Source organism: Triturus cristatus, chromosome 2_1, assembly GCF_964204655.1.
Source record: "Triturus cristatus chromosome 2_1, aTriCri1.1, whole genome shotgun sequence".
Taxonomy (NCBI): Eukaryota; Metazoa; Chordata; class Amphibia; order Caudata; family Salamandridae; genus Triturus; species Triturus cristatus.
Window position 1 is genome coordinate 129,080,707 of NC_140581.1, and position 9,868 is coordinate 129,090,574.

Below are 9,868 nucleotides of genomic sequence, written 5' to 3' on the forward strand. Positions count from 1 at the left end.
GTAACTTGTTCTTTAGGCTTAGTCCAGAAGGAGTGTAAAGCAGCTTGTTTTACCAGAACATAATCTTATAGGTATAGCTTAAGTGAAAAAGTACCACACAGTGTATTTATAAAAATATTTATTTATTATAAGACACTCACTAACACACACAGATATCTCCTTGCCGGAGATATGCACAATGCGCACAATACTTTTCAATAAAAACAGGTAAGTAGTACGTAATACACAGTGATCACCAGTGGGAGACTAAACCATATACTAAAATAGTGGTATGCGAACCACGACACAAGTTTAGACTTTACCCAGAAGACACAGAAGTGACACAGACCCAAGAAACCACCCAAGGTAAGTAACCAGGAGCTCCACGGAGGCCGTGTGCAGTGTGGGAACACGACTGCAGGATCAATACAAGTTAATAGGTAAGTCGCGGTTGCAGTTTTAAAGAAGGCCCCTTCCTAGTGGACCCTGAAGAAACCCTGGGGAAGACAGGTTGGAGAGCCACCCCACCGGTGGATACCTTAGGAACCAGGATATCTGCCCCAGGGAAGCCGGCTGCATAGGTGTGAAGTGGCGTCGGAAACCGCCGTCGAACTCAGTGGAGGACTTTAGGAAGATGCCTCTGCTGGAGAAGGTGAAAGTGTCCAGTGGAACCCAAAGGTGGATTCAAGATGTGAAGAACCTGCAAGCAGAGGGGACAGAGTCTATGCCACTCAGGAGTGACCAGACGGCATGGAAGATAAATGCCCACCGAGTGTTGTAGGAGAGCTGACGGTGACCTTGAAACTGCAGCTGTGTGGACCAGGCGACACTGTGGAAGACCAGGAGCTGTACACAAGCTTTCCCACGTCGGATGTCAAAAGTTGAGGGGTCGATGTCTGGGGGGAGCACCAACAAACTGCAACCAGTGTGAAAGGTGAAGAAGGTGCAATGTCTGGACCAGCAAGGTCCAGGAAACTCACCACAAGAAGGGGAGTCAGGTCAGGCCCGGAGCAATCCGGGGAGCCCCTGAAGTTAAATATGGCCCTCAAGAGGACCCACTGGTCAGAGGCACTGGAGTCGCAAGAGGACCTCGAGCAGCTCACCAAAGATGCAAGCCCCTGATGCAGGTGATGCGGTGAGGATGAATATCTTGGTCACTGGAGATGCTTGAGGTTGGGGCTACTTGGAGTCCAAAGATCTTGTTGGAAGGAAGCCAACAAGCCTTAGCAACTGCAAGTGGACACGATGCACAGGGGTTTGGTTCCTGCAGCTCCGACGAGGTATACGGGCCTCAAACTTGATGAGAGGACAGGGCAGGCCTTGAGGGATAAGAAAAAACACCACCTGTGTTGCTGAGCCTTTCAGAGTCCGCGGGAGCCTGGATCAGCAGACCGGTGAGCTTAGGTGCGGTGCCTGCAGATGCAGGCAAGTGTCTCCTTCACTTCAAGAGAGATTCCTTCAGGTGTCTTGGGTGCCCAAATGCCTTTCAAGGTTCCTGTATGGTGCACAGGCACGCACGTTGCAGCAGACGAGCAGCAAGAGTCTTCCCGGTTGCAGCGTTGATGCCCAGAGCGAAGCCAGAGTGCCCAGACGGTTGAAGAATAAGTGGTGTCTGAAATGAATCGTGTCCCCTGACGAATCTAGGGACCCACCCACAGGTATGCCCTTAAATACCCCAAGGAAAGGGTTGAGCCCATTCAGGGTGACCTCCCTAAGGAGGGGCTGGACAAGGGGGAAGACACTCCCCTGTCCTTTGTCCAGTTTTGCACCAGAGCAGGAGCCAACGGCTCCCTGAACTGGACTATGCATGGAGGGCACCAAGTGTGACCTGCTCACAGATCATGTGGCGCTGGCAAGTGCCCCCACCCTGCCCCAATACACTAAACCCTGTCTGGGAGGTGGTCACTCCTCTCTGTGACAGGATACCTATTGTTCTGCCGTCCCCTGCCCGAGCTTGGCTCAGCAGCAGGAGGGCAGAAACGTGTCTCTGGCCGGAAGCAGTCCTAACTTGTTGTCCGGGTCTGGAAGACTGGTACCGAGAGCACTGAGGGCCTCCTAAAGGAGCTTCACAGTGCATGAAATCATACCTCCCACACCGCTTACGGGTTGGGGGGGTTTGATACCAAATATGACAAAGTTCGTAACAGCCAGTTTAGAGATGACGTAGTGCCCCTCTTTATATTATATGGCTGTCTCACAACCCAGGAGAATGGACTCCGTGGGCTGTAGGGGTGTTCAGCTCATGCAAGGGCACCCTCACACTTTGAACCGAGCAACCTGCCTTCAGGATTGAGTGGCCTGCTTTAGGGGAGACTTATAGGTTTTAAGTGAAGTGACCCTAGATATTGGTAAATCTATATCTTTTGTAAGTGGAGCTATCACTAGCTTACACAGGCTGCAATGGCAGGCCTGTAGTTACAAATTGAGTGGTCTTCCATGGGTGGCATAATACATGCTTCAGTCCATGGGGGACCCCTGGTGTACCTACGCCCTGGGTACCTTAGTACTATATACTAAGGACTGATAAGGTTGCACCAGTGTCCAATCTGGGGTGTACCGAAGTACTGACCAAACCAATTTTGGGGAGAAAGCACAGAGACTGGGGTCCTGATTAGCAGGATCCCAGTCAGACTAGTCCGAAACAGCATTACATCAAGCAAAAAGTGGGGGTAACCATAAAAGCAGATCCTACTTTCCTACAATCCTACTATTAGGGGTGGCAGCTGAAGTACTTCTGCTGCCACCCCTAGCCTCCCTTCACCAAGACCCTCCCCCTCTGTGATCTGACGACGTCAGCACGCACACCATTCACTGTCGTCATCAAAAGACGCCAGGAGGCGCTGTAAGTCATTTGCTTCAAGCTTTTCTTAGAAATGATGTACGTTTCTTCTCCAGGGAGGATTCAGGAAGGGCAGAGGCGCACAGAAGGAAAGGAAGAGTTCTTCCTTTCCCCTTATGTCTGTTTGCTGTGCATTCTGTCAAGGCCTTGAATCCTCAGTCGTATGATGCTCAATGGGTTCCACCTCCTGATAGCCCCAAGGTCTGAGTGAAACAACAGACTTGATGGGGTGATCAAGTGGGGAAGGAAAGGATGGGAACAGCAGGGAGGGAGACCTGTAACGATGGTAAAAAACTATACATACACCAGGTTACACAAAAAAACTTCTCTACAATGCTTTGCCTGGCGCTAATACCGGTAAAAGAAAAATAACGGTTCGGATTTCCATGAACAGGTGTTCAATACGAAGTACAGCCACTAGTGATCTATGGGTGGAACAAATAGAATCAAATGACAACTCTCAGTAACTCTCCTCAAGTAAGGTGATTTAATAAATAAGTGCAACATACCAAAAGGAAACATTAGTGGCTTTTAACAGGGGGGTGCGGAGCTGTCTCCTGGAAATGCTCGACGAGCCCCTGCTGTGGAAAAGACACACAAGCCAAGGCAATGGCACTGTTACTTATAACATCAAAGGTTTATCAAAATCCAATGTATCGCACATTCATGAAATACTGGTTGAGGCTCCAATCCGTCTTGGAACCTTCGCAAAGCACATAAATCCAAAGGGCACAATGTCTCAGAACAAACGGAAATAACCCCCAATACCCCTTGGGCATTCAAAGTACTGTCAGGCCAGCTGTCGGAAAGACACTGTTCCTAATCCAGTGCAATTGCCGATGAACCTTCTCGGCTATTGCTGGGTTTCAACACCTCAAGAAAAGGAAACAGTGAGAATACAAAAATGCTTGGCACCTTGCAGGCAGCTGCGTACCAACGCGTGCTGCTGGTTTGTAAAGTACAGCTTTTGCAGTATTCTGAAACTGAGTCACCGCTCTGCTGTAAAGTGCACAATCAGAGAAAGGAGTTAAGAGGCCACTTGATTATCCCCGCAAGAGCCGGATCCACGGCTCGTCCAACGCAGCTAAAAAAGTGACCGATTCCAGCTCCCACATGTCAGAGGAACTGCGGAACCAACAACAAGAACATACCAAGGAACAAGGAGTTTGTGGTGCTGCGTGCACACCTACCAGTCCTCCTCGCATCCTTCGGTATTACGGGTTTGATCCTGGAATCAACGACACCCGACCGGTGCCCCGGATGCCCTCAAATCCCTGCTTCCTGCAACGTGGTGACGCCACGTGCGTCACCTGACCCGTGCCTCTTGGGAAGTGTAGTCCTTCCTTGTGCACTCGACAGAGGTGAGGCCAGTACATCTCAGCAGTGTTCATCGGCAGCCTCCCCGAAGCCCCGCAAGACATTCCTGCTGCACGATTGCAGGTGGGAGCTGCAATCGCACAGCAGGAATGCACCCACTAGGCCACTAGAGATTTTCTTTCCTTTTGGGGAGCGGCCCCTTAGGCAAGGGTCTCTCTCCTTTATTTTGAGAAATATTTTGTCTGTTTCTGCCCCCCTTTTGTGACCGAGTGGACATATTTTTAGGCCAATATGCCCCCAAGGGAAAATTGCTTGCATAATTTGGAAAACTGCCCCTTTAGCAAGGGTTGCTCCCCTTTTATTTGGGCACATATTTTGGCTGTTTCTGCCTGCCTTTGGTGCAGATCGGTCATATGTTTAGCCCCATCTGCCCCAAAGGGGGTCAGAAAGCCACTAGACACCAGGAAAAGTTTGTGTGTGAGAACTGGAGTTCGGCTGACAGTCTGCGTGTACTGGAGTTCGGCTGACAGTCTGCGTGTACTGGAGTTCGGCTGACAGTCTGCGTGTACTGGAGTTCGGCTGACAGTCTGCGTGTACTGTAGTTCGGCTGACAGTCTGCGTGTACTGTAGTTCGGCTGACAGTCTGTGTGTACTGTAGTTCGGCTGACAGTCTGCGTGTTCTGTAGTTCGGCTGACAGTCTGCCTGTACTGGAGTTCGGTTAACAGTCTGCGTGTAGTGGAGTTCGGCTGGCAGTGTGTGTAGTTCCGGCGCTTGGCTGGCACTGTGTGTCCGGCGCTTGGCTGGCACTGTGTGTAGACTGGCACTTGGCTAACGGTGTGCATGAACTGGCACTTGGTTGACCGTGTGAGCTTTTGGCTGGTGGTGTGTTGGCCCCGCAGCTGGCAGTGTGAATTGTTTTCTCTGCGTAATGCTGTGGCTTTACAGCTCACAAACTGTAAATCAGTGGTTCTCTGATCTATTGTTGAAATTATTAACAATGACTTTTGAAGATTTGATTTAATAAAGTAATTGGTGAATACACTTTTTTTTTACCCAGCCTGGGAGCCCCGGCTGGGTCCAGGGGCCCCGCCGTGTGGAAATGTGGATTTCCCTGATCAGTTATGTCCCCTATCTTGGACCCCAACGGTTCTATATGGTTCTATATGCATGTTACAAGTACATGTATGTTTCCTCCAGTTCCAGTTTCGAAGACACAAACACATGTGCGTCCACCGTTAACATGTCCTCTGTCAGATCCGCCATGAATGGGCTGGATATTCGATTCCTAAGTATGAAAGGCCACCGACTTTATATGGCTAAGTTACTCCATTTTTACAGTTCAGGCAAGTAGGCCCGATTCTGTCCTCAAAGCCTTTCCCTGCTCTCTGCCTCTGACAGCTTCAGCTTGAGCCTGCATCTGTGACCATGAACTTTGTCTCATTCTCTGTGCGGCCCACGAAGCCTGACATCAGCCTATTCTCTGCCAAGAGCTGTATTTCACCTTCGAATTATCTGCTTCCCCCTCAGCCGATGCATTCCTGCCTAGTAGCTTAAGTAAACATTCCTCCAGTTACCAAGCAAAAGGCCCGGTTTCTCTGCCCTCATGCAAGTAATTCATAGCCCTGTCATCATGGAATATTCCCATCCCCTCGCATTCAGTGTAGACACTTGGACGCTGGTACACGCACACACAGTCAGTATAGAATAGATTCTGTCCGAGAGCCCTTCCCTTGTGGATAACATAGTTCTTTAAACATAGGATATTAGATATGATTTGGGATTAGGTTGACATAACCCCAGACTTTTGTCTCCACATGTAGAGCTAAATGTCAAGTCCCCTTCACCCTCTAGTTGCGCGTCAATCACACGTCATGCTGCTGCGCGCGCATCTCTGCCAAGTATTTCTGCTGACATTGCGAAATCATCTCCAGGTATCCACCCACACATGACAATTTACCCCTTATCATCAAGTGGACGCCCACATGGACGCCCACCTTCACGCCTACTTACACGCCCACATGCTCTTATCTCATTCTCTCTTGCTCTCTTGCTTACGTACCATTGAGAAATGTATATATACTGTACTCTGTGAATAATGTTTTGAGAATATTGAGAATACTTTTCAGCCCCGTCCAGATCCTTTTTGGTGATGGAGATATTCTCCCTTTGACTCGAGTTATTGGAATAAAGCCCTTTATGAATCTGATACCACAGACTCAGCCTCTTGCTTTATGCATGATCCTATTGTTAATATTTAAAAGTCTGAGAGCGTGATATTTTATTTACCACAGCCGGGCCCCGGGTCGGGGGCTCTGGCCATGGGCCCCATCCCCCAGCCTGCAGCACTGCCAAAGGCCTGGGACGGTGTTCCGTTGTGCCCGGGGAGCCTCGCCTTGCTTGGCTGGCTTCAGGAGCTCCGGCTGGGGCCCCTGAGGACCCCGGGGAGGGCGGCCTACCCACCCCGGGCTCCGTCCTGGGTCCTGCTGCGTGGCAGTGTGCCTGGGACGGGGTCCGGCGGGCCCGGGGAGGAGTCCCCCGTGCCTCCGGGCCTGGGAGCCCCGGCCCGGTCCAGGGGCGGGGGCTTCGGCCCTGGGCCCCGGCCTGCGGCACTGCCAAAGGCCCAGGACGGGGTTCCGTTGTGGGGAGTCTCTCCTTGCTTGGCTGGGTTCAGGAGCTCCGGCCGGGGCCTGGGTCGGGTGCTCCGGCCTGCCGCTCCGCCAAGGGCCCAGGACAGGGGCCTGTCGGTCTCGTGCAGGCCTCCCCTGCTTGACAAGGTGTCCGTGGGCCCCAGGTCGGAGGGCCCATCGGGTCTCCCTCGCAGCCTCCATGGCTGAGGCCCAGCTGGGGCCCTGGGACTCCGGTCCCCCATGCCCCGGCGCCCGCTCACTCTTTCGTTGGGGCACAGAGCGACCAGATGGCTTCCCTTGCGAGCACGGCCATCTGGTCACACCTTTCCCCTCGACCATCTGGTCGCGCCTATCCCCTCGGCCATCTGGTGGTGCCTATCCCCTTGGCCATCTGGTGGCGCCTATCCCCTCGCCCATCTGGTTACGCGCAAAGCTTTCCAATGGGGCGACCAGATGGCCGGGCTTGCCTGGAAGTGCCGATGAGGTCTCATTTGCCTACCCGATCCAAGCAAGGGCTCCAGGAGGTCGGGTACATTCACGCCTTGGGTCCCCTTTGTCACCTCGTGTGCTCGGATTACAAGAAAGGGGGGTAATTTTCCTCCGGATTACTAGGGAGAGGGTCAGTCAGACCTCCATAAGGTCCGGCGATTAGGAAACCGGGGAAGGCAGCACCCGGGCCTGCACGCCGGGGCCCCCCAAGGGCCCGGGTACGCACCTGCCTCTCAGGCCCTTCTCGATGGTCCTTTTTCTCAGTTAGCTGGGTCAGACCTCCGTGAGGTCCGGCGATCCTGAGACAGGGGAAGGCAGCACCCATGGGGGCCCGCCCGCCTGGGCCCCCAGGGGCCCGGGTACGCACCGGCCATTCAGCCCCTTCCCGATGGTCCTTTTTCACAGAGTTTGCTGGGTCAGACCACCGCGAGGTCAGGCCCGGGTACGCACCTGCCTCTCAGCCCCTTCCCCGATGGTCCTTTTTCTCTGAGTTTGCTTAGTCAGACCTCTGTGAGGTCTGGCGATTCTGAGACTGGGGAAGGCAGCACCCGGGCCGCCCGCCGGGGCCCCCAGGGGCCCGGGTACGCACCTGCCTCTCAGCCCCTTCCCGATGGTCCTTTTTCTCAGAGTTTGCTTGGTCAGACCTCCGTGAGGTCCGGCGATTCTTAGACAGGGGAAGGCAGCACCCGGGCCCGCCCGCCGGGGCCCCCAGGGGCCTGGGACTGCTCCTGCCTCTCGGCCCCTTCCCGATGGCCCTTTCCTTTGAGCCTGCTCACCCCAGGAGCAGGCAGGGATGTGAAGCCGGCATCCCCCCGTGCAGGGCGGCCAAAGGCCCAGGACGGGGTTCCATTGTGCCCAAGGAGCCTCTCCTTGCTTGTCTGGGTTCAGGAGCTTCGGCTGGGGCCCCTGAGGGCCCCTGGGAGGGCGGCCTCCCCACCCCGGGCTCTGATCCGGAGTCCTACCGCGTGGCAGGGTGCCCGGGACGGGGTCCGGCGGGGCCGTGGAGGCTTCCCCTGCGCCTCCAGGCCTGGAAGCCCTGGCTGGGTCCAGGGGCCCTGCCGGGCCCCGGGTCCGGTGCTCCGGCCGTGGGCCCCAGCCTGCTGCTCCACCAAGGGCCCAGGACAGGGGTCTGTTGGTCCAGTGCAAGTCTCCCCTGCTTGTCAAGGTGTCCGTGTGCCACGGGTCGGAGGGCCTGTCGTGTCCCTCTCGCAGCCTGCATGGCTGCGGCCCAGCTGGGGCCCTGAGACTCCGGTCCCCCATGCCCCGGCGCCCGCTCACTCTTTCGTTGGGGGCACGGAGCGACCAGATGGCTTGCCTTTCGAGCCCGGCCATCTGGTCGCGCCTATCCCCTCGGCCATCTGGTCGCGCCTATCCCCTCGGCCATCTGGTCGCGCCTATTCCCTCGGCCATCTGGTCGCGCCTATCCCCTCGGCCATCGGGTCGCACCTATCCCCTCGGCCATCTGGTCGCACGCAATGCTTTCCAATGGGGCGACCAGATGGCCGGGCTTGCCTGGAAGTGCCGATGAGGTCTCATTTGCCTACCCGATCCAAGCGAGGGCTCCAGGAGGTCGGGTACATTCGCGCCTTGGGTCCCCTCTGTCACCTCGTGTGCACGGATTACAAGAAGGGGGGGTAATTTTCCTCCGAATTACTAGGGAGAGGGTCAGTCAGACCTCCGTGAGGTCCGGCGAATAGGAAACAGGCGAAGGGGGCACCCGGGCCTGCACGCTGGGGCCCCCCAGGAGCTAGGGTACGCACCTGCCTCTCAGCCCCTTCCTGATGGTCCTTTTTCTCAGTTTGCTGGGTCAGACCTTCGCGAGGTCCAGCGATCCTGAGACTGGGGAAGGCAGCACCCGGGCCCGCCGGGGCCCCCAGGGGCCTGGGTACGCACCTGCCTCTCAGCCCCTTCCCTGATGGTCCTTTTTCTCCAAGTTTGCTCAGTCAGACCTCCCGGCGCCTCAGACCCAGGCGAGGGTGGTGATGGGCTGATCGCCAGCCCGCTGGCATGGCTCAGGGCCGCCCGACGATGGACGGCTGATGTGCAGGGGGGGCGACCCTCCCTCATTGCCAGGTACCCGGTTCGACCCGATCCCGTGTGGCCGGCCTGAGGGGTTAGAAGACTTGCGCGCTCCCTCCTCGGTAACCCCGGGAGGTACCAGCGGCTGCGGGGCTGCCTGCTCCCGTCGCTTTGGGAGCTTCCTCCCTTGCCCCCTGGGTGGGTGGGTGGGGGTGGGCTCCTGGGCCGAGTGCCTGGCAATGTTTTTTTTCTCCCAACGGTGCTGTCTGACTCCCAGAGGGGAAGCCTTGAACGGGGCGCCCGGGCCGTCTCACCGCCTGGACGGACGGTGTCGCCTTCTTCCTGACTCTCCCGCGCCTGCAGGTGGGCGAACGTTTTTGAAAAGTTGCCTGTGACTCTTGGCGGTGGATCACTCTGCTCGCGCGTCAATGAAGAACGCAGCTAGCTGCGAGAATAGTGTGCATTGCAGGACACATTGGTCATCGACACTTTGAACGCACCTTGCGGCCCCGGGTTCCTCCCGGGGCTACGCCTGTCTGGGGGTCGCTCGATCGTCAGTCGCCGCGGGGCTTCCCTGGGACGCGGCTGGGGCCGTCG

At 55.8% G+C, this 9,868-nt stretch overlaps 1 protein-coding gene and 1 non-coding gene across 2 annotated transcripts in view; both read left to right on the forward strand.

The window, feature by feature from the left end:
* The window catches only part of KIAA1328 (KIAA1328 ortholog), an 887,260-nt gene that overhangs the window by 431,826 nt on the left and 445,566 nt on the right, over window positions 1-9,868 (forward strand). The gene's annotated exons all lie outside the window — the stretch shown is intronic.
* Window positions 9,665-9,817, forward strand: LOC146863879 (5.8S ribosomal RNA). Its single transcript, XR_014977494.1, has one exon. It is a non-coding gene; the product is annotated as a 5.8S ribosomal RNA (ribosomal RNA).